Consider the following 27,534-nt stretch of genomic DNA (forward strand, 5'->3'; position numbering starts at 1 on the left):
CACAATGTATACTGCCGATTCTGTTTAATTCAGAATTAGTTACAAGTATCATCAATATCAACGCTACGTTGTATGTATTTTGTCAATCCACAGAGATCTGCAGCAACTGTACAGAAATCCAAAGTGCCACAGCAAACGGAAATTGAAGACACTTTTCTTGCGTCTAGCAACTCAACTTGCAAAAACTAAAAACAAAACCTTTCAATCTCTTCAGTAAAAGCACCCCACATTTCTTAAACTGCAAAGCACTTAAAGAGCAAAGCATTGATCCCAGCGCTAATAAAATCCATGGCTGCATGTCAACATTGCTTGGGTTAATTACCCTTGGGTACCGGAGGATTAAAAACAAATGTGTGCAAAAAGATGTCTTAAAGAGAGCTAGCTAGCTTAAGAACAGCAACACACCATTCACAAATATAAGATGATCTGCATTGGCAGGAAGACAGGACTCCTGAACAGATTGACAGCAACACCAAAACATGCTAAACTTCAGCAGAAGTCGGACTTGGAAAGAAAAAGCCCAGAGGACGGCAAATGAACTCCCAGCATTATATTGGTCAGGATGCAAGTAATAAAAGCTTCTCCTCCTCCCTGTCCAAACACAATAGTGTGTTACCATCATACTCAGCCACAATAGACTCTTATCTAAAGTTATTTATTACTTAAGACAGAGCACCAGACACTCCTCACCTCAAAATGTCAAAATCTTAGAAGATGATACAAAGCAGTGTCTCCTATGCAGTTTTATGGATGGGGAGAGCTGTGAGAGAATGGCTTAGCCCAGAGTCGATGGCAGATAATAAAGATTAGCAGTATAATAACTTGCTTTTTCCTATTATGATACCGTAAGGAGAAGGGTTCAGGCTGTGCGCCATTGCCAAGCTTCTGTTGTGCTTTGTAGCTTCCTGAAAAATCTTTCTGCATTTTTAAAAGTCATTTTCCTGTTTTGTTTTCAGGTAGAAGCTTTAAATTATAAGGGCAGCATGTTTGAAAGGCAACATAACCGGGAAGCAAATAAACTGCACATATGTTGTGTTTTCCAAGCTTGTGACTCAACCAAGATTTCAGTTGAAGCCCTCAGTGCTATACTTGGGAGTAAGCCCTGCTGCGGACTTATTTCTGAGTAGACATGTACAATTGCACCATTAGGATATGATCTTAAAGCCACTTACTTGGGAGTAAGTTCTACTGACCTTGGTTAGATGTCCTTCTGAGTAAATATGCACATGTGGTACTGCAGTCCACATGATATTGCTTTTAGAGCAATATCAGAGTTTCTGTCCAGAAAGCTTGAAGGTCCCTTCCTCTTTGACCAGTTCCATAATTGCATAGCTGTTTATGGGCAATATTCTGAATGGTGCATGGTAAATGCCGTCTTGTTCCACCAGCCAAAAACAGTCACATAGATGTACCATGCAAAATAAATCCTCATACATGTTTCCCCCAGTTCTGATAAGGTCATTCTGTTCTTTTGTGTGCTCACCAAAAGACCCAAAACAAAAGGATTTTGTTAGGCATTACAAAACCGTGGGGCAAACTCTGAATGTTATCTTCCCGGCAGTGGGGTGCCTTTCCTGTTTCAGTTTTCTCCAGTTTCTGCAAAGCAACATATTAGTAAAATTTACCAGGAAATCTACAAAGGCAACCGTTGTCAAATTCACACAGCAAAGGATGCAAAAACAGATAGACAAACACAGTCATGGAGTATATTGTTGCTAGGGCAACATCAGGGCCTGCTGGAGTTGGACTGACTCCTCTCCTTCCCAGGGCCAAAGGGGTCTGCCCTGTGACAAGGAAGAAGAGAGGAAATATGTCAAACAGTCCCCTCCTCACACAGTGCAAACTGACACTACCTGCCCTGTGAGAAGGAAGGAGAGAGCAAGAGAGGCAGGGCCTGTGCCCTCTCCCCTTGCCTTTGTCAGGTGCAACTTTTACATATGTGTGTGTGTGTGTGTGTGTGTGTGTGTATTTCTGGAAGTCTGTTTGACTTCCAAAACATTCAGAAACCAAGGTGTGGCTTCCAATTGGCTGCAGGAAGTTCAGGGGTCAGCAAAAATCAGCTGCATAGCTGAATTATCACTCACCTATTTTGGGTGACACCAACCTTCCACATTGCCAAATATCTTCACTTGGGAACTCATGGGGAACTTGGCAGCTAAACTCATTCCTGTAGGGAGTGGGATTTGAGGATTTATTTAGATGGTTTGAGGGAGCTACTAAGTTGTAAATTTATTTCTTCTAGTCCTTCTTCTAGTCCTTTTACTGGCTTGACCATCTGATACCCAGATTATAGATGAGACAACCTGAAGCAAAAATTTGCAAGCTTCTGAAACTGGAGATGGTCAAGCAAAGTTCTGGGAAATGTGCCTAAAATCCCGTGGGAAAGCAGTACCATAAAAAGAAGGAGAGTTCTGAGAAATTGAAAGCTCAGTGCTGAAAACCAATATTATGATTTTAATTCATTGTGAGGTGTGTTTTTTTAAAGGAAAAAGTCAAAAATTTTAGATGATATGATTTGCAGTAAATTAATCAAGGTACTTGAACTGCTTAAGCTTACAGGATTTGAAGGAATATAAGCCAATTAATTACGTTGAATTCTTCATTGGATTTCCAAACTTGTGTGCTTGCAATTCTTTATTTCAAGGCATTTTGAACAGTTTACACTAGCAATAGTACCTTTTTCTTCTTCAGTGCACTTGCTGTAATCATAAGGCTTCACAATAATTTTTCAGAGAGAAAGCTGACTGCACAGAGGATGGACAGCGCAAGCTACAGCTCAGCATCCTTTTGACAAGTTGGGTACCACTGTATCAACTGACAACGTTCTTAGTTACAAAACCTTGTGTCATTTGGAACACGGCAGTGATACAAATAAGCAAGCACCAAAACATCTGGAAAGAATGATATATATACAGGGTGGTTTAAGCAAATAGGGAGCCTGTGGTCCACATCCATCAGACAGCCGACAAGAGATGATACAAGTATGAGCTCTGTGTATGGGGCATCGCTGTGTTTGTAGATTAAGGTTGCTGCCTTCTTAGAAAGCACCCTTTTGCACACGTGGCTGGAAGCTCATCCCTAACAGGGATGAGGGAGCCGGTGGCCCTCAGGACATTGTTCAGCTCCCACCACCCCTGACCTTTGGCCATACTTGCTGGGGCTGATGGGAGTTGGAGTCCAACAACCTCTGGTGGGTCACAGGCTCCTCATCACTCATCCAGAAGAACAATCCACGTGTTGTTTCCTTTAATGAGTTGCTGTTACGGACCTTTTTTATGTATGCTACAACAGCAGCAAGAATACTTATTGCACAGCATTGGAAGACACAAGAGTTACCCACGCTGGAAGAATGGCAGATGAAAGTGATGGACTATATGGAACTGGCCGAGATGACTGGCAGAATCAGAGACCAGGGAGAAGAGACGGTGGAAGAAGACTGGAAGAAGTTTAAAGATTATCTACAGAAATATTATAAGATTAATGAATGTTAAAATAACACCAGATTGAATTTAGAAGGTTATTAGTATAAAAGTCGTAAAAGTTAAAGATTTTATGATTTAAGAATTTAAGGAGATTAAGTTATATAAAGATGTTAAAATAAGACAAGGATTAATTAAGACAGAGGGTGGGGATTTGCTGAATGAATATACGATTTGGAATACAGTGGAGGGAGGTCTGGGGAAGTCGGGAAACAAGTAAATGAAAGAAATATCATAAAGATGAAACTGTTTTTATTAATGTTTTTTCTTTTTGATGTGTCTTGTATTATGTTGTTGTTTTTGTGTTTTTGTATTCATTGTTTTTTTCCTTTTTAATTTTGTTTTGTTTTACTTTCTGTGTTAAAAACAAATAAAATATTATATATAAAAAAAATATGAGTTGCTGTTACAGGATGATGTCAATGCACTAAACTGTGCACAGGCTAATGCAATGTTCCTGCAGTCGCAAGGGCTCAAACAGATATGTGTAGTTCCTCAGGAGTTTATTAACTTTAATGGAAGAGGCAGTTCCATGCACAGAAAGGAATGTGCATGTGAAGTGGTGTCCTTCATTGAAACGAATGGTGACACCTGCATGCGCAAGTATGGCACCCGGGTCAAAGCATTCTTCATTGGGGCATCAAAGTCCAATGCAACCACCAGTTTTCAAAATGTGACTCTTTGGATGCAGCAGAATTGAATTAAAAACTAATTATCAGCTGTAAGTTACTCAAACCTTCAATGAATATTCAAAAGCTAGCCTACGGTATTGTATGTGAGTTAAAGCAGATATTTAGCAATAGAAATGTTTAGTTGTCTTTAGAACATAAATATTTAAAGTCTGCAGTTTTACATATAATGTATTTTACATTTTCCCTGTGTGGGATTCATAAATCCTTCAAGCCAGGGGGGAAAAAAGGGAATAAGTCTGTGTTCAGTCATTTCTGAATAGCTAAGAGAAATATTTTTTTATATTATCTGAAAAACGTAAACAAAAACCTTCAGCCATTCCGCTTGGACAATATTGGCCATCTCATAAATAAATCCTTCAAGACTCAACATTCTGGTGCAGTTTCATCCCATAATATAATAGCTCTGGTGCACACAGTAGCTATTTTCTTGTCCAGAAAAGCCTGCCCTCAGCCTACTCAGAATCAGTAATATGTCTAACCCAATTCATCAAAAGTGTTGGAAGATAACTAAACAGCATTTGGTTGGAATACAAAAACCATCTATCACATCTCAACAGCTGTATCGTTGCAGATTCTCCCCAAAGTGCCTGCTGGAAGAATCTTGGTAGAGGCAGAGATAAAGGAAACAAACCGTTTAAAAATCACACTTTGGGGAGGGATGTGTGTGGAAATCACATCAATGATATGCCTAAAATTTAATTTAGCTAGCACTTATTATCTCATATATTTTTAGCTCTCCCTGTTAGTAAGAAATGCCCCACATAGGTGAACTCACTCCACAGAAAAACCGAATCGAGAAGAACCAGGTCCTAGTTTTCAGCATTGTCGAGGCTGGATATTATTGTTTTAGTAGTGCTAGATTTTATCGACGATTTTCTGTCCATTGCTGTATTGCATGGCACTACACCTATCTGCACTATACATTTAAAGAAGTATCATGCCACTTTAAAGCACTCATAGCTTTCCCCAAAGGATCCAGTGTTTCTTAAGGAGGCTGAGAGTTGTTAGGAGACCATTATTCCACTCACTGAGCTACGATTCCAAGAGTGCTTTAACTGTCAATCCCTCTTCCCAGGGAACTCTGGGAGTTGTGCCTCTGTGAGGGGAATTGGGGGCTTCTAATGATACTGCTATGATAACAGTGGTATATGGTACTGCTCTGGTTTAAATGTACAGTGCAGATGTGGCCTGTGTTTCGTTATTGAGGTCTTTTGCTTTGCTAAAATTCTGGAACCTGAAACTGTAACTCCTCCACTCCAGAATCAGACAGAACATATTTCTGTGAAGATGAAATCACAGTTTGGAACTGTTCCATAAGCAGACTCCACCCTTTCCCCTTCCTGCTAGCGAGCAGAGGTATTTGGATCCTGGTTAATACTCCTCAGGGACCTTCGTATTGACTTTTAGCGAAATGATCCAGCTTTCCAAACAGCCTGACCAAGACAGGCCTGCCAGTGTCTGGACTCCTTCCCAAAAAGTCACGCATCATCCCTGCCATGGGAAAGGGAAACAGGTTATCTTCTCATGATTATTAACAGCAGCAATTGCCAGATTATCCCATGAAAAGCCTTTAGAAAGAAATTACATGCAAAATTATAAATAAAACCAGAAAATATTAATCACGATTAAGGAAACCACTGAACAAAACTACAGATTTATGCAAGCTGAAAGCTGAATGTTCTTTCCCTCGGTTAATCCAGTTCAGATTAATTCATTGTATTAGAAAATTAATTTTTGCATTCTTGATAGCATTAATGTTCCTTGAAACAGATGGTCTGCTACTGTCTGGTGAGGAGGTGGAAAGACAGATTCTAACCAGGGGGTGGTGGTGGGGGGTGGGATGTGAAATAGCTTAACCACTCACAGACACAAAGGAAGATTGAACAAAAGGAACAAAAGTCCATTCTGCCGTCCACTCACCTTGCTTGAGTCAGAAATTAGTTTAATTTATGGGGGTTGTGCTCGCACATGACCTCCAAATCTAGGTGCAGTCCATCTCCTACCATCCATGACTTTTAGTCATGCTGGCTGGGGCAGCAATATATGGAAGGGGCCACATGGTCTAGCCATGCTATACTTGTCTGAAGAGTGAATCAAGGAAAGTGCAATCCTATCTGTGTCTACTCAAAAGTAAGCCGTACTAAATTTATTGGTGCTTACTCTCAGGTACATGGGGTTAGGATTGCAGTCTTACTTTGGAGTGGACATGCATTGGCTTAAGCTATATATAGTTTAGAGCCTCATTTCCTGTACCAAATTTACAGTGCAGAAGGTCAGTGTGCTACAGTTCACAACCAGATGTACTAGATATGTACACACACAAAAGAGAACACCATGCAGCTTGCATCACTCACTGGTTCCATAATCATTCTGCACCACAGACTGAAGCCCTTTGAGCATATGCACTGTGGCAATTTCATGTGCCATTGGCCGAAGAGATGTGTGGAAACATTTCTAATGAGAAGTCTTCATGCATTTATCACAGCATTACATGCTTCTGTACATTGCTTAAGGTCAAGGTAGATAATCAAATTGATAAGGTGACCTTCAAAAGCCCTTTGGGTGCCCCCGCCAAGTGAGCTATGACTAATGGGTATTGGGGAGATGGCCTTCTACCTTGCCTTCCACCTTCTTGACTTGCACCCACTCGGCATCCTTCTTGGATTTTAGGTGCAGACCCAGTTAAATGGCGATGACAACAACTACTCAGTGTTTCTACAATACAAAGCTGTTTTAACACAAGGTGCTCTTCCTAGGAGAACCTGTAGGAGAGAATGGGATGGGGCATTTACCTGACCTCCTAGCAGCAGAGCCTCTACAGCTCACCTGGAGGGAGAGTGGGAAGGGCAAGGAAGCAGGGAGGTCAGTGCTGTGCAAACACACCAGCAGGAGCACCATGTCAGTTGAAGTCTCCACTGCCTTGGCTCGCTCCCTCTCCCTCTTGGTAAGCAGCAGGAGGTTATGTAACTACTGCTATCCTACCCTATCAACTACTACTGCTCAGAACTGAAGTTCTGGAGTGGTTAGAGTTTTTTAGGAGGTGGGGTGCAGACAAGCAAACATCTGAAGACACACCAGCTACGGTCTAAGGCCTTTATTTTCAGGGTAGAGAATGTTTTCCAAAATGTATTCCACTAAACGTAATAGGATGTAGGAATTCCCAGCGTTTTCACCAAACTACCATTCCCAGAAGCCCTGACAGTTAAAATGATATAAAACTGGCATAAGTTTGTATTGTAGCTGCACTGCTGCCCCCAATGAATGGATTATAGGTGCTTCTGGAGGACAATCATGCATGGTTCAGACAACTGGACCACCACTGCCTCTAAATGGTACCATGACCACACTCTTGGGGGGGGGGGGAGATTTCTGCATGTTTCAAAGAATCCAGCTGGTGATAACAAAAGATTGTGAAAATAATTAAGTTAAACATAATGATAAAGAATTCTGAGACGGGGCTGAGTGATTTGCTGGTGAATCATGATGACACAACAATTCTATTGTTAAAATGTTGTTGATCAAGAAATATCTTTCTGGCTTCCAACCAATGGCTATTAACAGATGTCTATTTACCCTTGGGCTCAGCACAAAGCCATCAAAAATATGTAAATGAATGGAAAAAGTGGATTTTAGAATGCAGTGTAACAGAGCACATCTCTCCGTGAACAAAAGGAGGTAAATTGGAGACAATATGAATAGGGTGGAACCAGTAGCTTGCAAACAACATTGTGTCCTGACCAATCTAAAATATTCATTGTCTAAAATACCCCACATGGAATGCATTCCCTGGTGCCTAAGACCTGGAATAGTCCCCTGTGCATGTTAGCAGATTCAGCTTGAGAAGAGGTGTTTGGATCCACCAGTCCTACTACGTTAGGTAACTTCATAATACAAATCAAACCAGGGTCCATGGACAAGGGTTTGATTTGGTATTTCTCACTAACTTGAACATATCAAATGTCACTGGCTCCCAGGATATTCCCGAGCACAATTCAAAGTGTTGGTGCTAACCTTTAAAGTCCTAAATGGTCTCGGCCCAGGATACCTGAAGGAGCATCTCCACCTCCATCGTTCAGCTGGGACACTGAGGTCCTCCTCCGAAGGTCATCTGCTGGTTCCCTCACTGTGAGATGCAAAGTTACACGGAACCAGGCAGAAGGCCTTCCCGGTAGTGGCACCCTCCCTGGTGGCACCTTTGGCCCACTTTTTGAAATATGGCAACCCTGCAATAGCCCTTTCCTGCTCATGATCCCCAACAATTGGTGTTCAATGCTGCTTCTGATATGGGAGGTAATATAATCACCATGAATGTTCCAATCCCTCTTTAAAGGTAAAGAGGTAAAGATACCCTGACCGTTAGGTCTAGTAGTGGACGACTCTGGGGCTGTGTGCTCATCTCACTCTATAGGCTGAAGGAGCTGGCGTTTGTCTGCAGACAGCTTCTGGGTCATGTGGCCAGCATGACCAAGCCACTTCTGGCAAACCAGGGCAGCGCACGGAAACACCATTTACCTTCCTGCCGAAGTGGTACCTATTTATCTACTTGCACTTTGATAAGCTTTCAAACTGCTAGGTGGGCAGGAGCTGGGACTGAGCAATGGGAGCTCACCCCGTTGTGGGGATTTGAACTGCTGACCTTCTGATCGGCAAGCCCTAGGCTCTGTGGTTTAGACCACTACGCCACCCATGTCACATTATTACCTATATGACCATTAAAGTTCCTTCGAAGTGCTAACTACTGTTTTCCTATGCATCTTTTAGACCAGTTGGATGCTTAAGCTCTGAAGATTCAAGACTGCTTTATTTCAAGGATCTTTGGGGATATGCCCACTAATTTGGGGAATGTAGTCATGTACCCCTAATGCAGCAGGGCAGATTGGGTAAGAGGAGGAAGAACCCTAATCTCTCTCTCTCTCTCTCTCACACACACACACCCACACCCACACCCACACCCACACCCAAACTTAGAACTGCAAGGTAAGTTGGGAGGGAATAGGATCACATATGATATGAAGTAAGGTATGTAGAAAATCACTTAAAGTTGTGGAACACAGCAAGTACAAGTGGGATCAGGGTGTGGGAATTGTTTTCACACTTGTTCATTGCCCTGGAATCTCCTGTTAAAGGACACTTTGGCAATATTTCAGCTGAATAACTAAATATATAAAGCAAACAAAGCTCAAGCTACCTGAGCAAATTAAAACAGCTGAAGGTCAATAAAGAAGGGCAATCATGGGTCTCAGAGAAGAGTTTATTCCGCAGCATTGGGGCAATGTAGTCACGTACACATTTATACATAAAGTAATTAAGAAACATGAACATGTTCTGCCACTCTGCCTTTGCCCTGGACATAGCACTCAGGTTGTACTTCTGATCAGATTAGTTGACGATCGAAGCCCACAGAAAATATTTCATCAGTTTGATCCTTCAATAGCCCTTACAATATAATCCTGTACACATACACTCAGAAATAAGCCCCATTGGCTTCAATGGGACTTACTCTCAGGTATGTTGGTATAGAGTTGTAGCATTAGTTGAATTGATCAGAAGGTGCTTGTGTGTGGAATATTCCAACCTCTGGCATCTCCAGCTTCTCCAGATGATTGAGGGCCCCTGACATGTCATCCTGACATTGCGCACATGATGATGTGTGATGTCCTGATGTCACACTTGGAACTCTCTGAATTTTGAGGGGGCCCAGCCCCTGCAAAAAAGATCAAGGCCCGAAGTGCCTTGGGCCCAGAAACTGGTGCCCTTGTACCCTGGAGACGCCAGAGATTGGAACAGGGGGCTGTTGCGTACTAAGCAGATGCTTCACCACTGACCTCCAGCCTTTCTCCAAATGGTAAAATTGGGAAGAGATGATAGGAACATAGGAATACACCTTATACCAAGCCAAGCCATTGGTGCATCTGTTGACAATGACAGGAAGCAGCTCTCCAGATTTTCAGCCCAGGGTATTTTTCAGTCCCACCTGGAGATGGAACCTGCAACCTTCTGCATACAGAGCAGAAGCTCTGTCACTGCAATACACATCCCTCCCCCCTTCCCAATATATGTAATCTCTCTCATTGGTTTTAGAAAACGCTAATTATCTGATATTGCCACAACCCTGCTTCTAAAAACCAGGTGACTTAGGTGGTGTTCCAGCTGTGCAGAGCTAAGTGGGACAGAGGCAAGAAGAATAAACGTTCAAAAATCGTGGTTTTGATCCCGAAACGTGCCACTTCTTTGAAGTGCTAAGAATCCTCCAGGGCTGGAACTATATAATCAACACATCAGGAGGAGACATGCCTTCATTTCAAATGGTGGCAGGCCGTTCTGTCCTGTAGCCGTTTCCAGCCCCCGAAGGCGGAACATTTCTAAACCAGGCACCTAACTTTGTACTAGAAGGTGACTTTATTCCGACACGGCGCACAGTCTCTCCAGTCAGAGCATCTCCCTCTTCTGCACATTTATTTTCCTGATGGTTTCTCAGCCTTGCTTGTGGAGCCCACGTGAGCTTTATTATGTCAGGCTACCGTAAAGCACCAGTGAGCTTGACAGTGAATCATTTCATCGCAACATTAATCTGGGCTTGGGTTGTGGGTATTTGGGGGAGGGTTTGTATCTTCCTTTCTGGCTGTGCCATATGGTGCCTTAAAAAACAACACAAAGCAGCTTCCAAGGTGTGATCGTGCACAAATTGCAGGCTTACGTGCTTCGAAGGAATAAAAGAAAAATGGGGAACGGCTCCTGGCGATGCTCCTTCACTCCAGAAGCAGGGTTCACATGGCTTCTCTTTTGTTGCACTCCGACAGCAGAGACAACAACCAAGAGCCTTTCAAATTCTTCTCCGTTGCCTCTTTCCCAAGTATCAAAATAGCTGTGCCTGATGGCGATGGAAATCTCCTCTCACCAGCCTTCCTCACAAAGGCACAATTTGTATCTTTTTTTGAAAAATGAGCCCTGTACTGATGAATTATAGCATTGACTCAGCAAGCAAAGGAAGATAGAAAACAAGAGGATGCAAAAAAATGTGCAGGTATTAATTTCTTCCCCTTCTCTCATTGCTTCACCCTAAGCCAGGGTTGGAGGACCTGGGGAGCTCCAGATGTTGATGGACTTCAATGCTCATCAGCACCGGCGAGCATGGCCAAAGGTCAGGGATGTTGGGGATGGTAATCCAACAGAAGATCAGGAGGAAAACTGGTTCGCTGTCCCTGCCCTGGGTTGCCCAAGGCTCATAAAATAAGAATGGAATATATAATAACATCTAGCTGTCCACTGCACACTTTCCCCTCTTAACTGCTTTTATAGTATGCCTATCTTAAGGGGGTGATCCAAAGAAGACAGAGTACCCCTCATTGGAAGAAGAATTATACACTGAATATATTGTACCTGCCAAGTACCCCAGAAAAAAATGGGACATCCTGGTTTTTTGCACAAGTTTGTGGTGGTCATTTTGGGTACAGTGCATTCTCACCCCTAGGCAGTGCTTTTTTGGGGTTGCACAAGATCTTGCCCTCCAAAAGTGCTTTTTTGGGGCAAGAGGAAGATCTGGGTCAGGTGACTCTCCCAGAAGCACGTCCTGGAAGACGTGCGCCCCAGTTTGGGGTCTGGAAGAGTTGGACAGTGTGATAGATACAGTGCTTTTTTTCCTTAAGAAAATGTTTAGGGGTACTCTCATTTTGACTCAAGAAAACTACCATTTTATAGTTCAAACCAGGGGAAATAAATTCAGTAAATGGACAAAAGTACAAAGAGTCACAAAATGTTTAGGGGTATGCATACTCCTGCATCCCCCCAGAAAAAAAGCACAGGATAAATACATCCTGATGGTTAGTTAGTTGGCAGGGCTTCCAGATCACAGGGCACAGAGCTGGGCACAGGGCCTTTGCAGGTACTTCCAATCTGCTGGTTGGTGGTGCCTGGAAACAACCTGTTGGCCAAGTTACCTCCCCACCACTTCCACTTGACACATACGCTCCATTTTTCCAATGAAAATAGAAATGTCCCCTCCAACATTTCTCCATTGAAAATAGGGGTGTCCTAAGGAAAAGCAAGGGACGTGGGTGGCGCTGTGGGTTAAACCAGAGCCTAGGACTTGCCGATCAGAAGGTTGGCAGTTCGAATCCCCACGACGGGGTGTGCTCCCATTGCTCGGTCCCTGCTCCTGCCAACCTAGCAGTTCGAAAGCACGTCAAAGTGCAAGTGGATAAATAGGTACCTCTCTAGTGGGAAGATAAACGGCGTTTCCGTGCACTGCTCTGGTTTGCCAGAAGCAGCTTAGTCATGCTGGCCACATGACCCGGAAGCTGTACGCCGGCTCCCTCGGCCAATAAAGCGAGATGAGTGGTGCAACCCCAGAGTTGGCCATGACTGGACCTAATGGTCAGGGGTCCCTTTACCTTTAAGGAAAAGCAGGACATTCCAGTACAATTCAGAAACCAGAATGACTTCTGTAAATCCAGGACTGTCCCTGGGAAACAGGGATACTTGGAGGGTCTGTATATCATATGTGGCATCAGGTGTAAGGCAAGCGGTCATGGCTTGACCAAAGCAGCCTGTGGAAGCCTGGGAGGCCTAAAGAGGCCTGATGGTCAGAGGTTCCTATCTGCTGCTATGTAGGTTGGAAGGAAAAGCATCCAGCAATGTTCTCCAGGCTCATGCTGTATCTTTATTCCAGGTGGAAGGGGTTGTTGAGGCCTTCAGTATCAAACTGGCTAGATAAATTGCACTTAGAGGTGGCACTTTCACGCATGACACATGAAAATGTTTCTTTACTGTGTTATCACTATGCCAGAAAACCCCCTACTATTTTTCTCATGCTGGGCAGCTGTTAAAGGCATAGACAAAAAAGTATGGGGGGAAACATGGCAACTCTAGTAGCAAAGTGCCCCATGTCCCAAATGTGAGGGAAGGCAGAAAGTAATCTGTTACAGCGCCTTTCAATAACTTCCTGAACTTCTTGTTTGTTTGTTTTTAAAAACACCCTGCAAAACAAATGCTTCACAGCCTATTGATGATGGATTTAATTTTTAGTCGCAAGTTCAGTTTATATACCTAGAAGCCATTAGCACTTCTGAAATATTTCATTTAGATTATTATAATTAGACATTTGATAGTTGTTACACATTTTTTGCTTCTGCCTGTCGTTTGCTCTGCATTTGTTTGTTGTGTGTTGTTCACAGTGGTAATTTAATATGCTTGCAACTGCATTTACCAGTTGGAAGTTAACTCCTGTGACCTAAATCTTACATAAATAATTCTGGTAATTATCCTCCATGTTGGAACAGAAGCCTTGACTGTAAATATTTATAGCTGAGATTCTGCAGAAAGTGCTTTGTGGGGTGCTAGATAAGGTTGGGCTCTAGCATGACGGGAAGAGTTTTCTTGAATGTTGCTGGGGAGGAGTTTGGAAGCTTCCATCGATTTAGCCACCTACAAGACTATCCTCTGTAGAGAACTCTCACCAAACCAGCATCCTTTCAAGGCAATCTAACCCATACTTGCCTTAAAAAAACAACTATCCCTTGCCTTCAGTTTGGTGGGGCTTGGGTAAGGTTTTTCTTGGCTCAGAGTATTTTCTTGGCTACCTCATCCAGCTTCCAGATCCCATGAGTTGGTGGGCAGATTATGCAGCAGGATAAAAAATTCAACACCCGGTGCTGCCTTAATACAGTTGCACACTTCCGTCACTGGGTACTTTTGAAAATGGCTTCTCCATGCAAACCAAGAAGTGATCTTTCTAGACAATGGAACAGTCTTCTTATCTCTGTGGCTGTGATCCCTGAGTGATGTGGATACTGTCAAGCAGTCAAATGTGCCTGCATACTATGTCTGTTTCCCTCCCTCCCACCTACTCCTCTGCGCAGCCCCGGGCACTGGCAACCCATGTTACACCACTGATCTAATTCCATCACCAGGGCAGGGTGTGTGTGTGTTAGGTTTTAACACACAGTAACCTCCAGGTTTTGTTGGACTACAACTCCCATGAGCCTTGATAATTGGCCATACTGGCTGGGGCTGATGGGTATTGGAGTTCCACATACCTGAAGGGCACCAGGTTGCAGAAGGCTGCTTTAGATGAAATGAAGTAGTGATGGATTTTCTCTCTTTTGGGTGTAGGAAGAGTTTTGTCACCCAACTTCACAAAATTTCTAGGATTCAACAGCTAGGATTTATGCAAAGGGCATAAAATCATAGAATCACAGAACTGCAGGATTGGAAGGGTCACGAAGGACTGCCTTGCAGTGAAGATGAGAAAGTTGCTATTTCCTACTAAGGACTTTCACACGCACACTTTCCTCTCAGTCCTCCTTCCTCTCCCCTCCCCACCTTCTTGGCAAGTCTCTAGGGATCTTATCCCCCAAGGTCATCTAGCATTCATGGATCCAAGAGAAGCAAAATTCCTAGCTAGGAGAACTTTACAGTCACCACTAAAATTTCCTGGGTCATTTTATGATGCTAATATATGTATGTGTGCTGTGGGCCATAAAGTTGGCTATGTTTCACAGAAAACACAAATACTACCAAGACAGTACAAGAGCCATCCACTTCCTTTTTGTGGCCACACATCCCAATGAAAATAAGAACACCTCAGGCAGACATTTACAGTTATGATCTATGTTCCATTTTTTTATAGTTGTCAGGATGCACCTCGTTGATCATGCAAACAGCACCAATTCAGGTTGTTCCAAGCTGGCCCGGGTGCTAAGCCAACTATGTTAATGAAGCTGCAAAGGGCCTTCTCTCCCTCCCCTCGACACATTTACAAGCCCCATAAAGCCTAGTACTAGAAATGCAAAAGTATCTTAAGGACACACCAACTCACATCCTTTGATTAGTGCAAAAGAAAACATGTCCACTCTTGGGGCCCTGTGATACACAAGTGGGTGCTCTGCCCCCTGCTAATAGGGGGGCTAGTTTTAGAAGCAGGCATTCTAACTGTTCCTTTAACAGCCGTCTGATTTGCAGCAATTAGCAGGTGACCTGGTTTAGCTTCATAGCCTGAAAAGTCCAAGCTGCTGCTATCAAGCTGCTGTTAAAACAACAGGGATCAAGACAGGCTGTTTCTTTTTCCTTGGCTGGCTGGCAACCTTAAGTGCCGATACGGATAGAGAGAGCTAGACTGTGCTGTCCCAACAGCTATGGATCAGTTGAATTGTTTACATTTTAGGGACATAGGTAGAAACATAGAAAGCAACCTTATATTGAGTCAGACGATTGACACACCCTTCAGCATTTCTCCTATGAAAATAGTAACACTAAAGGGACCCCTGAACGTTACGTCCAGTAGCAGACGACTCTGGGGTTGCGGCACTCATCTCGCATTATTGGCCAAGAGAGGCGGCATACAGCTTCCGGGTCATGTGGCCAGCATGACTAAGCTGCTTCTGGCGAACCAGAGCAGTGCATCAGAGTACCTTCCCATCAGAGCAGTACCTATTTATCTACTTGCACTGCGTGCTTTCGAACTGCTAGGTTGGCAGGAGCAGGGACCGAGCAACGGGAGCTCACCCCATCACGGGGATTTGAACCGCCGACCTTCTGACTGGCAAACCCTAGGCTCTGTGGTTTAACCCACAGCACCACCCGCGTCCCTATGAAAATTCCGTAACATCTCTACTATTTATAGCCCACCCATCTGACTGGGTTGTCCCAGCCTCTCTGGGCAGCTTTCAACATATATAATAACATCATGAAACATTATACATTTGAAAACTTCCCTATACAGTTGTACCCCGGGTTACAAACACTTCAGGTTACAGACTCTGCTAACCCGGAAGTAGTACCTCAGGTTAAGAACTTTACCTCAGGATGAGAACAGAAACTGTGTGGCAGCTGCAGGAGGCCCCATCAGCTAAACTTTTACCTTAGGTAAAAAATGGTTTCAGGTTAAGAACGTACCTCCGGAATGAATTAAGTTCGTAACCAGAGGTACCACTGTACAGGACTGCCTTCAGACAGCTCGGGGGTTGAATAGTTTCCTACCCTCCAACATTTCTCCAATGAAAATAGGGATGTCCTAAGGAAAAGCAGGACATTCCAGGATTGAATCAGAAACTGGGACGGCATCTGTAAACCTGTGACTGTCAATGGTAAATAGGGACACTTGGAGGGTCTGCATTGGTTCATCTAGCTAAGGGCTGGGGAACCCTTGACCCTTCAGATGTTGCCAAAACACAGCTCCCATCAGCCCCAGCAAGCAAGGGCAATGACCAGGGATGGTGGGAGTTGTAGTTTAGCAACATTTGGATGCCACAGATTCCCCACCCATGATATAGCTCACTATTAGCCACACTGGCCTGATTCACACCGCGCAGTCAGCCAAACCAAGGTTAGCATGAGCTTAACCACAGTTTGGACAACACAGTAAACCGAACTTTGGCTTATCTCAGTATGGTGCAGCAACAAAAAGCACTGGGAAGGAGCAAAGTGACTGCAAGCTCCTCTCCAGAAGTTCACTCCCTTGCACAGTCTTCACTTAGCACATAGCGCAAGTGAGTGGTAGTGGCTTTTCAGGATATCAAGCAGGAGTCTCCCCCAGCCCAATCCAGAGATGCCAAGGGTTGCACTTTGGTCCTCTGCAGGTGGAACACATGCTCTGCCATTGAGCTGTGGCCCTTCTATGCAAAAGAGGAGAGGCATTCCTGTGCCAGATGGCACCCTATATTGCAGGGTGATGAGTGCTGTGCCAGGGCTGCAAAGGGATTAAATAATGTTTGATTCTTGCCTCTTAAAGCAGTTCCTCAACAGTTGAGAAGAAAATGGCTCAGTAAATGGCCTGAACCCCTGGCCTACCTGGTGGCAAGCGCCCAGTCCAGGGTCAATCCATAGGTCCAAAGTCCAAACTGAAGCACAGTCCCACAGAGATTCTACCTCATCCAAGCTGGGGTCCATCAACATGGGCACTTGAGCAGACACAGCACCTCAGCTCTGCTGCTGTTTTATAGTTTGCATGCTGATTGCAGCACCTGGGCTTGGTGAGGCAAGTGACCTCACCTGTTCCAAGTCTACTCCAGCTGAGGAATCACACACTAGTGAGCCCCGCCTGGCTTGCTAGTGAGCTGGGCTGTGGGCCCTTGCCTGCCTCTGCCTCCTAGAGCACCCTGCTTGTTGCTCCCTATGCCTCAGAGCCCCCTGTGTTCGTGGAGGCTGGGATCCCTGTGGCTCTGGTGATGGGTCTTGCTGCTCTGGTTCCTGTGCACTGACCCCCATCCCCTTATCATCCTCTGACACTCCATGAGTACTTTCTACACCAGCCTCTCCTTGCCCCATCCTCAGCTTGCCCCGGTGTGTCCCAGTCCCAGTTGCTATACCCCGCACTGGGATCCTCTTCCTCTTCTCCATTGTCCTGCCAGTCTATGACACTAAACTAAAGGCTTTCATTGTAAGGATGAGAGTCTGTTAGAAATAAAAACGCCCAACACATTAGAAAGCATGTAAGAACTAACATGCCACATATTGCACAAGTAATTTTAGTCATCATCCTTCATACTAGAATTGAATCCTTAACTGTAATTATTTGAACTATAATAATATCAAAAATAAACAAAGTTGTGACACAATGTAACTGAAGCTGGTATACCGGAGAGTGACATTTTATTGCTAACATATTTAATTTTTTTAAAATCTTGCAAGTGTGTGTGTGTGTGTATCCCAAGCAGGTATGCTTTTACTTCATATTTTCACCAACTAAAAGTAGCCCCAACTAAGGAATCAGCTGCACCAGATGCAAGTCTGCATCCTCAGTTTGTACTCACAGTTGTGAGAAGAAGAAAAAGGTCATTTTTCCCGTGTTGAATCTGTATTTGTTGAAGTGCCTCCATGTAGTTCTATGGCCCATCCCATGGTCACTTTCCCTCTGTCATAAATGATGACACAAACTGACACTTAAGAGGAATTTGCATGACTCTTTTCAGATGACAACTAATGAATTGTCAAACCAACACAAGGTTGGGAGAAGGGCATAGTAAGTGGTGTGATCCCCCCCCCCACTTTCTCCTCCCTCCCCCCCCCTTCCCCACAAATCCCACCTGCAAATCATCTGGGCTCCCAGTTCTCTTGCTATAGTGACAAGATGGCACTAATGACAAAACACGAGTGTTGCCTTTTATACAATGACGGGTTGTGGACCACATCCAAGCCAACATATTTAGCAAACAACAATGACAACTCCGGGGAAGAGGCGTTTTACCCTTGGAATGACCACCAGTGAAAAGTAGCCCCTTTCTGTTTTGTGGGCTGTTTTGCTTCTTTATTGCAGTCTCTAGCGTCTGCAGCAAAGAGTCATTCTGAGTTAAATATGGATCTGACAAAACTGAAAATGAAACTGTCCCAGGATGGCATTTTTACAAAAGAGTTTTAGATTTTTATCTCTCTTCCACCAGATTAACTTTTCTACTTAAGAGAGGCACTGTCTTATGAGTCAGAGCAAATGTTGAAAGGTTTAATGTAGCTTTTAGTCACAGTTCCGTAGCGAGGCCACAAAATGGCCTTTCCCCTCCTGCTCAGTCTCAGCAGAGCTGACTGGATTTTTGGCAGCCCCTGATTTCAGAGGTAGCAATTCTACAGGTTTATGTATATAAAAGAACCAGGTTTGAGCTGAAAGTCCAGTTTCAAAAACCCTCATGGCAGCCTCCCCCACCCCCCTTTTTGGCAGATAGTCTGAAGAAAATGTGCAAGTAGAGTCACCGGTGATATTTCACATAAAGCAAAATTCAAAGTGAATTTTGTGGCAGGGCCTGAGGTGCAGCCAAGGAATTTCAAATTCAATAAAGCTAGTGAACCTTCCCAAGGGGCTCCTGTGCCTTCCTAGGTTGACAAAGGAATTCAATTTTTAAAAAGCTTTTTAAGAACATTAGAAGAACTCTAACTCTACTGGATCAAACCAAAGGTCACTGTAGGTTGAGGCCACCATCTTCATTTCCACCAGATGCTTGCAGAAAACCCATGCGTAGTCTGAAGGCAACATTTCAGTTTATACCCCATCTCTGCCCATGCCAATGGTATTCAGTGATCAATGGGCTCTGGATATAGACGTTTCTTAAAGCCACCCATGAATTTGTGACACACCATTGATCCTCCTTTCTCTTTTATAAAGGCATTTGGCAGAGCAATCCAAACCCGCTTTGCGCCAGGCTGAGGGACGGGTTGGATTCACAGAAGTGCCCCTCTGCCTAACTCCGCCAGCCTCCATTGGCCTCCCACCCACTGCTACCTGTGGATTGACTCTGGTATTGCTCTACTGAGGTGCAGCTCCACCTGCTGCCCACCAAACAAGTGGATGGAAGCAGGGCTGGCTTGAGGTACTTTGGCACCTGAGGCAAACCACAAATGGTGCCCTTCCCCCACAACCAGGGAAGATGGGCTGAGTAAAGATCGACACCTGGAACAAGGTGGGAATCAAGATCTCTATCAGGAACCAGGGAGGGAATCAAATTAACCATAACCAATGGTGGTCTTGGGGATCAAAGGCCATGCAGGGGAGAAAGGTGCTGGCTCTGAATCAGAGCCCAGGAGACCCCAGAAACTGGTCCCAGCCATTCTCTCTAGAGGTGGAACAAGACCAGCAGTATCATCTTTTCACTGAAAGGTTGCTGTAGTGGCAGGGGAGGGCAGCTGAAGAGGTGGTAGGGTTGGCCTCCGGGGACAGCACAGCTGATGCCTTCCTTGGAGGCAGGACCGATTACCCCTTTGGATCTTGTTGCTTCTTTAGATCCTACTGCCTGAGACCTTTGCCTCACCTTGCCTCGTGAGTGGAAGTGCATTGGTGGGATCCCTACCAGCAGAAACCTCCCAAATAGGTCCCTTTGGATCCTTGGCAAGGCCCTATTGCTGTGCAGCAATCTGCTTGCCCCTCCCACCTTATTATTATTATTTATTAAATTTTGCATACTGCCCTATACCCATAGATCTCAAGGTGCAGATGGACTGTGAAGGTGCCGGTGGTCCCAGCCCTCTGGAAAACTCCACCAGGGTGGAGTAGATTTGGGATCACAGCCTAAGCCATTGGCCATCACCACATTTCAATGATTATGCTCCATCAGTCAAGGCTGGTTCCTGTCCTGTCAGGTAAGCTCATTTACATGTTATTAGGAGACGAGAGAGAAGTCAATCCAGGCTTGCCATTGCTGGTAGCAGCTCATTTCCCACCACAACTCTGTGCAATCCATTCTCTGTGGCTTGTGCAAGAGGACAGGAAGGTGGAATCCAAGCCACACAGGAAGAAAGTTCATTGTCTACCTTCTACCTTTCACCTTTGCTGCAGAGCAGAAAGAGAACGAGGAGAGGTCAGAGCAGCCCTAAATTGGCGAGGTCTGCTCCCCCGTGATTGGTCACCATGGCCCAGGTGACCTTGCCCCTTCTTCCTTAGGAAATTCCTGTCAGCCTCTTTCAGGAAAGTGGGTAATGGTAGAAACTCACCTCTGCTAAAAGATGCTTCCACATTGCTAATTTGCCTGTTTGTCCTGACAGCTCCAAGGCTCCCACAGCGCAGTTCTTCCAAAGCTTCTTAGATTTGATTTCAGCATACTATTGATATTACAAAGGGCACAATCACATCCAACCCCAACACCATTTCACCCCCAAGTTTTGCAATGGAGAGTTGCTACAGTCATTTTCTATTAGCCCGATGAGAAATACTTTCAAGAATGCCACTTCCCTGATCTCTTTGACTTCAACTTTTTTATTATTATGCTAACGGCTGCGCTGCACGGACTGGTTTGGCTTTACTTTTGCATTCTCTTTCTTTCACTCAGCCTTCTTCACTGAAATTGATGGGGATTTGGGCAAGTGATCCATGTGTCTCATTTCTGGTATGGATGAGCTGCCTCATTTTTATCTCCTTCAGGGAAGATTTAGAGTACTGCTTAAAGTTTTAGACTATTGTGCAATGAATATATATATATATATATATATGGAAAATCTTTTCAGGGAGCACTTTGGGCTGGTAATCATTTGTGCAATGGAATTTACGCTTGCAAAGTCACACTCCCTGCCAATCACTTAGATGCAGGTCATAATACCACATTTGTTTCATTGGAGGCAAGGGTGAAGGATGCAACCTTTTTCTCAGAAACAAATAAAAATGATCAGCATCCAAAAGGCCATGTGAGATGGTTATGATGATGGCAAATCTCTGAGTAAATGTTCGATGAGTTGTATAATAGGAACAGTTCAAGGCAAAGTGCTCTCAAGTGGAGGGAATGTGCATCTTAAAAAAGAAACAACTACCCACAATTTTTTATACAGTACAGCACTGTAACATTAATTTATCCGGTGGAGTGAGGCTGGGCTTCTTGCTCACAGTGTGAGAAGTGGGTTTCTCCACACAAAGTGCATCTCAGTCTGTTCTCCCAAGTCCCACCCCCCCTTTTTTGAAGCAACACTTAAGCTGAGTGTTTTACTCAGAGCAGAACTGATAGCTCGCTGTTTTCCCCCACACCCAGCCTTGGCCAGTGCTCCAGGAGCTACATGGCAGTGGGGGCCATACCACATTCTGTCACACACATACAAAATACATACACAGATCCTGAGCTTTCCTCCTCTTCAGCTGATCCATGCAGATCAGCTGAGAAGGGTGGAAATTGCCCTCTCCCTGCTCATCAAATAATCAATCCCAGAAACTACAACTAATCCAGAATGCGGCAGTTAGACTGGTGACTGGAAGTGGCCACCGAGACCACCTAACACCGGTCCTGAAAGACCTACATTGGCTCCCAGTACGTTTCTGAGCACAATTCAAAGTGTTGGTGCTGACCTTTAAAGCCCTAAACGGCCTCGGTCCAGTAAACATCAAGGAGCATCTCTACCTCCATCGTTCAGCCCAGACACTGAGGTCCAGCTCCAAGGGCTTTCTGGCGGTTCCCTCACTGTGAGAAGTGAGGTTACAGGGAACTAGGCAGAGGGCCTCCTCAGTAGTGGTGCCCGCCCTGTGGAATGCCCTCCCACCAGATGCCAAAGAGAAAAACAACTACCAGACTTTTAGAAGACATCTGAAGGCAGCCCTCTTTAGGGAAGTTTTAAATGTTTGATGTTTCATCGTGTTTTTAATATTCTGTGGGGAGCCACCCAGAGTGGGTGGGGAAACCCAGCCAGATGGGCAGGGTATAAATGAATGAATAATTTATTATTATTATTACTACTACTACTACTACTACTACAATCTGATGACCAGGGAAGGGGCAACTTGCATTCCCATCTGGATGCTGGGCTGCAGGGTGAGGTTGAAATCCCTACTCCCAAAACTGCTTTAACGGGACAGTCAACAAATTCATGGTCTACCATTGGCTCTTGTTGTGATGCTCATGCCGCCACTGAAAAAGTGTTTATGTGCATAGGAATGCTTTTGCTCATGTGTCCCACTTGTGGGCTTCTCACAGGCATCTGGTTGACCACCTCAAATTAGATGGGCCTTTGGGCTCACCCAGCAGCATCTTTCTTCTGTCCTCATCATGTATATTACTTTAGTTTTATGAGCCAGTGTTCCCAGAGAGGAATAATTATGAACCTTAGGCTTCAGTTTGGTTTTCAGTGCTGCTGACTTTATTTAATTTATTTTTTATGTTCACCACAAAGTAATTCTCTTATGCTAAAACCATTATAGTAATTTGCTATTGCCAAACTTTTTCAAAAGTGTTGGGCTTAAAAATAAACTCAAAAGCTGCATTTTGTAAAGTGCTTTTTTATTATTAGGCATTGTCAACTGCTCAGTGAAGTGCTTTCATGCAAGCTCGACTACTGTTAACCTAGAAAAATCACTGCTATTCAGTACATAAAAGTCAGTCATCAAAAGTGCTACATGTTTCTAAAACTGAACCAGAGCCTGGTTTCGTTTCCAGTCACGTTGGAATATTTCAGTGAATTAACATTGGCTCACCAGCTCACTATTTCTGTAGAAGTTCTCTGAATGCACATCAGCTCAACACAAGCAAGCTGAAGTCCCATTGATTCCAATGGGAGAAACTTAGCTTACTGTTTTCTCATTGAGCTAAATGGGACTTTTAGTGTGCAAATCTATGAAGGTAAGCCATATTGAACTTAGTAGTACTTACTTTTAAGAAAATATGCAAAGGATCTTGCTGCATACTGCTTAACTTTGGTTGGATCATGCACCTTATTTTTGGTTTTCAGGCAACATAATGTATACACTGGATTCAAAAATGTGAAGGCACATCATACCTCAACGACGAAAATGATATGTATAATGTGCAAATGCTGGATAAATGGATTATGGTGCATTATGATGATTGATTTCAACCAAGGACTCTGATTCAATATTTCTTTTCTTAAAAAAAATGAAAAAGAAACAATGCTACTCCTATAGCTAAGAAGCAAATGTACATACCATATCATGAAACAACAGCTCATTTACTTACAGTAATAACAGTAGGTGAAAAAATATCTTTAGAAACCTTTGTCTTCCTCTTAGAGCACACCAGGTGCATCATCTCCAAGTTTATTACAACAGATAAAGCATATATTTGAAAAAGTGCAGTAGAAGAGAATAATATTGTAGCCTGTTTTTCCAGGGATGGAGTCACACATGCACGCTCATCTCTTGAATGCAACACTAACACAATCATCTACAGCATGTGTGAAGGGGCCCATCGTAAGAGCTAAAACCACAGTGAGAATTTTCATACACGCAATGTCACCTCAAACTAGATACATTTCAGTTCACACCTTTAGCCACAGCTATCAAGCACTGGGTAAACAGGAGATGCGCTTGCATGTATGAAGTAGCCCTTAATAAACATTTTTTAAAAATACAGATTATCTTTATCTGAACAGACATGACAGATATTTCTCAGCTAGACATGAATTCCAGTACACCTCCAGCAAATTAAGTGTAAATCGTTGGTGAAATAAGAGTACAAATAAATGATTTCTGGTGCGACCTCGTGGTTTAAGTGTTTACAAAAAGTTATGGCAGGTAGCCGGATGTGAAAGGTATATTTCATAAATAATGGTTATATAAACGTTTAACCACAGTTAACAAATTATGCTCGGTCAATTGGACTACATTTACTCATTATCATCATACTGTGTATTTCCTTTAAATTGATCTCCATCAGCTGGCTTCCTCATCTTGACATAATCTTCTTGAGAAGACAGAACAGCTCTACAGCTTGAGTCCAGTGAATCTACGCTTGTATCTTTCTGCATAATTTCCTTTGCTTGACAGATATTAATACGACCATTCATAGCGTCTTTTGAATGCGGTCTGGAAACATCGTTGGTTGCACCAAAAGAGCCCAACAGACCAATGCTGTCATTGCGGGATAAAAAAAAAGTGTCTGTGTTACCAGATGAAATAGTATTTAACTTTTTAGCATGTCTGACTGCTTCCCTGGTGCCTAGTAACTCACTATCCAAAGGATATGTTGCATTAGCGACCTCCTTTAAAATGACGGCGTTGCTAGCACGTGGTTTTTGACAACTGGCAATTTTATTATGTCGAATAAGACTATCTGAGGTAGTGGTAACTTTCCTTTTGATGCTTTCTTCAACGAGATTTAAAGCCTCAGCAGAGTAGCCCATGTCAGGGTCAGTTCTACTGAGCTGTTCTGAATTTCCTGTGTCTCTCTCTGGCCTTTCAAATGCATATTCATAGGGAGCGCTCTTTGTGTGGCTCAATTCTCCTAACAAAGAGTGCATATCCCCCAGAGATACTTCCTGTCTCCCAATGTTCTGATGCGGAAAAGCGGATATACAACTGTTGTTGTTGTTGTTGTTGTTGTTGTTATTGCTGCTGTTGAAAGTGATATCCTTATTATTCGGCAATATGATGTCCTCATCTGTGTTAGTCACTGGTATAACTTCCGCAACATCAGCCTTGCTATTTCTTCCATCCATCTCCTTTTCAGTACGCTTCATAGTCGTGTTACCACATTCTTTCACATTCTTTCCACTTTCCTTCTCCTTTTCTGATTCTTCAGCTTCACTTGTTTTCCCTTGCCTAGTTTCGTTTCCCCCCTTTTTGCCGACTTCACATGTCCTTGTCATACTGGTATTTGTGGCTTCCACTCCCTGAGATGCAGAAGTAGGAAAGGGCTGGCCATTTGATTGTGAGTCAACAGTTTCACCTCTCTTTTTCTCCTTGGTTTCCCAAATATAATCATCGCCATTTGCCAGTTGATGCTGGTTTCGGTCACCCACACATGGATTTAGACAGGTCCTGACGACCTCTTGTTCAGAAACTTCTGGTGGCCATTTTGGTTTATTCACTTTAACCTCCTCCTCAATAGAAAATGATTTTTTGGGTGTCTCCATAGAAGGAGGCCATGTGACATTTAGTTTCCCCCACTCTGTGTTTTGTTTTAAATTCTCACCCAAAGTTTCACGGTGCCCTCGCCTCCTGCCAGGATTTGAAATTTGATCAGTTGGTTTCTCTGTCTTTGAGATGGGTGGATGAACTTCTTGAGCACGAACACAGCCAATGGGACCTTTTTGATCTTTGGGAATCCATAATTCTTTATGTTGCTTGTGTCCAAAACCTTCATCATAATTTCCTTTGGATTTGAAAAGTTGCTTAAAATGGGGTTTACAGTATATTTTTCCATGGAGAGAAGCGTAATTTCCCAAGCTGCCAAATCAAAGAGAAAGTGTTTTATGGCATCTATCTATCACAAATGCTCCAAGAATATCCAATTTCAGTTGACATTTTAAGTACCTATAAATAACAGTTTCTATAAATATGGCCCTAACTCATATCATTTTAGAAAAGAGATAATAAATGCATTTTATTTAATGTATTCTCAGAGATTACAGATTCGATGTATTCTAACAGATTATGTCTACTAGCAAGTGATATAACATTCACTTTCAATGTTGGTTTTATAACTTTGTTTTAAATGTGGAAATTGGTTTTTCAGGGCCATCTGCTATCTTCCTGTGCAAGAAGTGGCACAAACCATAGCAGTGTGCAGCACTAGATAGAAATTGTTCTTTGTGAGGCAGTGTGGAATAAGGGTAGGTTGAAGGTGCCTATTCTTTTGACGGATCAGTCTTCAACTCACTATTGGGTTGTGGCCTGATCCAAAGGAGGTTGCAACAGGAGCACCACCACCATGCAAATATATGGCCACAAGAAGAAGAAATGAGTCCTCACATGCATGCCTGGATAGCTCAGTGGGTTAGAGGGTGGTGCTGACAATGCCAAGGTTGCAAGTTTGATCCCTGCATGGGGCAGCTACATATTCCTACATTGCAGGGGGTTGGACTAGATGATCCTCAGGGTCCAACACCACAATTCTATGGTTCTTTGTTTGGGTTAAAAGTAGGTCATGGGTCTCCAAAGGCTGAAGACACCCGCTTTAGAAAAACATATTAGAAGAGACAGAGAAGATAAATCTGTGGGTTGGGCTAGTCTGGTGTGAGAGAGTGAGAGAATTTGTTAAGAGGAGTCAGTCAAACAGTTGAGATAATCCCTCAGAAGGTATTAGGAAGGTATAGGCTGGTAAAGAAACTAAAGTTGAGATACTGACAGGAATATTATCTGAGAAACCATAAACTTGTTAATGTTTGTAAAATAAACTTGTTTTTTTGGTTCACTTTCAACAACTGTCTGGACTCAGTGTTTTACCCGAGAGTAATGGGTTGGTGGCAGCGGGGAAGTGAGCACAGTAGTGGCACAGGGATCAATAGACCGTTAAACGTCCGGGGACCCTGTGTGATCGCCACACCAAGGAACATCAGACCTTGCATCTGATAGCCACGCATCTCCCCGCATGGTATGCGAGCCGGACATTTCACACATGACCCCCCAAGTGTTGCAAGAGGAACCACAACCCATTTGTACTTTCTGTTTGAACACTTTTCAGATAAACCAAGGTGTGTTTCAGATTCATTACACAAGTATTGATTAACTGCAGCGTACTGAAATACAGCACAGCAATGCAAGCGTGGTGAGGCTGTCCAGTCTCATCACTGCTATTCCTGGGAGCCAACTGGGACTGGGCAACGTGGTAGGAGAGCAGTGCAGTGCACCTCTTCTCTTTTGGTTGATCTATACTTTGCTGCTTTTTCTTGGAATCGTTTTACATGGTGTTTTTTTTAAATAATCATGCATAAACTGATATATTTCTTTTCTTTGTTTTTTAATTGCATGATTGTATTACTGTAAGCTGTCCTGAGGCCTTTTGTTGAAGGGCAAGTAATGAATTTTTCAACTAAATAAATATTATGAGTTCCTTGGGAAACACAGCATATTCAGTGTCCATGTGCAATATTATTTTGCAAACATAGCAAATGGAAAATAATTTCCAGGGAACAGATCCACCCAATTATTCTTGTCGCTCTGATTCTACCTACAAGACTTACATCACACTTTGCATCCAGCTCTGACAAGTTCTAAAATATGGAGAACCGGTATT

The 27,534-nt window shown here is 43.5% G+C and overlaps 1 protein-coding gene across 1 annotated transcript in view; it reads right to left on the reverse strand.

Annotated features, from left to right (window-relative positions):
- Positions 1-22,825: 22,825 nt before the first annotated feature.
- XIRP2 (xin actin binding repeat containing 2) overlaps positions 22,826-27,534 on the reverse strand; it is a 77,997-nt gene continuing 73,288 nt past the window's right edge. The window contains exon 9 of the mRNA XM_083404269.1: positions 22,826-25,745. The gene's annotated coding sequence lies outside the window, so the exon portion shown is untranslated. The remainder of the gene's footprint in view (positions 25,746-27,534) is intronic.

The sequence above is a fragment of the Podarcis tiliguerta genome, assembly GCF_965153285.1.
Source record: "Podarcis tiliguerta genome assembly, chromosome: 1".
Lineage (NCBI taxonomy): Eukaryota > Metazoa > Chordata > Lepidosauria > Squamata > Lacertidae > Podarcis > Podarcis tiliguerta.